The sequence below is a fragment of the Leptonotus elevatus genome, unplaced genomic scaffold (assembly GCF_054856555.1).
Source record: "Leptonotus elevatus isolate MCC_2025b unplaced genomic scaffold, RoL_Lele_1.0 HiC_scaffold_127, whole genome shotgun sequence".
In the NCBI taxonomy this organism is placed as follows: domain Eukaryota; kingdom Metazoa; phylum Chordata; class Actinopteri; order Syngnathiformes; family Syngnathidae; genus Leptonotus; species Leptonotus elevatus.
This window is the reverse complement of record NW_028233518.1, coordinates 15,001-17,500: the sequence shown is the minus strand read 5'-3', so window position 1 is coordinate 17,500 and position 2,500 is coordinate 15,001.

Below are 2,500 nucleotides of genomic sequence, written 5' to 3'. Positions count from 1 at the left end.
AAGTGCCTCTTAGGCGGATAGGGGTTGGGCGAAACTCCCTTGAAAGTGGCACTCTGAAAATATTTCCAAGTTTGGCTGACTTAGAAAAAATTCGAGAACCAGGATGAGGAGGGGGAAAATGTGGCCAGTCAGGCCGACCCGAAGTGCCTCTTAGGCGGATAGGGGTTGGGCGAAACTCCCTTGAAAGTGGCACTCTGAAAAAATTTCCAAGTTTGGCTGACTTAGAAAAAATTCGAGAACCAGGATGAGGAGGGGGAAAATGTGGCCAGTCAGGCCGACCCGAAGTGCCTCTTAGGCGGATAGGGGTTGGGCGAAACTCCCTTGAAAGTGGCACTCTGAAAATATTTCCAAGTTTGGCTGACTTAGAAAAAATTCGAGAACCAGGATGAGGAGGGGGAAAATGTGGCCAGTCAGGCCGACCCGAAGTGCCTCTTAGGCGGATAGGGGTTGGGCGAAACTCCCTTGAAAGTGGCACTCTGAAAAAATTTCCAAGTTTGGCTGACTTAGAAAAAATTCGAGAACCAGGATGAGGAGGGGGAAAATGTGGCCAGTCAGGCCGACCTGAAGTGCCTCTTAGGCGGATAGGGGTTGGGCGAAACTCCCTTGAAAGTGGCACTCTGAAAAAATTTCCAAGTTTGGCTGACTTAGAAAAAATTCGAGAACCAGGATGAGGAGGGGGAAAATGTGGCCAGTCAGGCCGACCTGAAGTGCCTCTTAGGCGGATAGGGGTTGGGCGAAACTCCCTTGAAAGTGGCACTCTGAAAAAATTTCCAAGTTGGGCTGACTTAGAAAAAATTCGAGAACCAGGCTGAGGAGGGGACCATCTGGCAAGGGAGTCCGACCTAAAGTGCATCTAAAGCGGATATGGGTTGGTCGAGCCTCCCTTGATTTGCCCTGGAGCTCCCACGTCTTAAAAAGGTCTCTCCTATAATTGTACACCAACCATTTTGAGGTTTGGGTGCAAACCTCTCGAATGGGGGGACTCGGTCCCCTATCTACAGCGCCCCTAATGACGACAGGTGGTACTGCGCCCCTGGTAGCCCGGCCATTGAAAATGAATGGGCCCATTCATTTCAATGGGGAATTTCGACCCCTGGTTGCCCGCCATTCATTTCAATGGGGAATTTCGACCCCTGGTCGCCCGCCATTCATTTCAATGGGGACTTTCGACCCCTGGTTGCCCGCCATTCATTTCAATGGGGGATTTCGACCCCTGGTCGCCCGCCATTCATTTCAATGGGGGATTTCGACCCCTGGTAGCCCGCCATTCATTTCAATGGGGGACTTCGACCCCTGGTAGCCCGCCATTCATTTCAATGGGGGACTTGGACCCCTGGTAGCCCGCCATTCATTTCAATGGGGGATTTCGACCCCTGGTCGCCCGCCATTCATTTCAATGGGGGACTTGGACCCCTGGTAGCCCGCCATTCATTTCAATGGGGGATTTCGACCCCTGGTCGCCCGCCATTCATTTCAATGGGGGATTTCGACCCCTGGTAGCCCGCCATTCATTTCAATGGGGGACTTCGACCCCTGGTTGCCCGCCATTCATTTCAATGGGGGATTTCGACCCCTGGTCGCCCGCCATTCATTTCAATGGGGGATTTCGACCCCTGGTAGCCCGCCATTCATTTCAATGGGGGACTTGGACCCCTGGTAGCCCGCCATTCATTTCAATGGGGGATTTCGACCCCTGGTAGCCCGCCATTCATTTCAATGGGGGACTTGGACCCCTGGTAGCCCGCCATTCATTTCAATGGGGGATTTCGACCCCTGGTCGCCCGCCATTCATTTCAATGGGGGATTTCGACCCCTGGTAGCCCGCCATTCATTTCAATGGGGGACTTCGACCCCTGGTTGCCCGCCATTCATTTCAATGGGGGACTTCGACCCCTGGTTGCCCGCCATTCATTTCAATGGGGGACTTCGACCCCTGGTTGCCCGCCATTCATTTCAATGGGGGATTTCGACCCCTGGTCGCCCGCCATTCATTTCAATGGGGGACTTCGACCCCTGGTTGCCCGCCATTCATTTCAATGGGGGATTTCGACCCCTGGTTGCCCGGCATTCGTTCCTATGTGGCGGGGGATTTCAACCCCAGGTCGCCCTCGTGTGGTTCTTTTTGGCGCAGCTGACCGGGCTCCGCTGCTCATGGAGGTTTGCTAGTGGAGGATAACCCCCTGCCTGGGCAACTCGAACGCCCGGCATTCGTTCCTATGTGGCGGGGGATTTCAACCCCAGGTCGCCCTCGTGTGGTTCTTTTTGGCGCAGCTGACCGGGCTCCGCTGCTCATGGAGGTTTGCTAGTGGAGGATAACCCCCTGCCTGGGCAACTCGAACGCCCGGCATTCGTTCCTATGTGGCGGGGGATTTCAACCCCAGGTCGCCCTCGTGTGGTTCTTTTTGGCGCAGCTGACCGGGCTCCGCTGCTCATGGAGGTTTGCTAGTGGAGGATAACCCCCTGCCTGGGCAACTCGAACGCCCGGCATTCGTTCCTATGT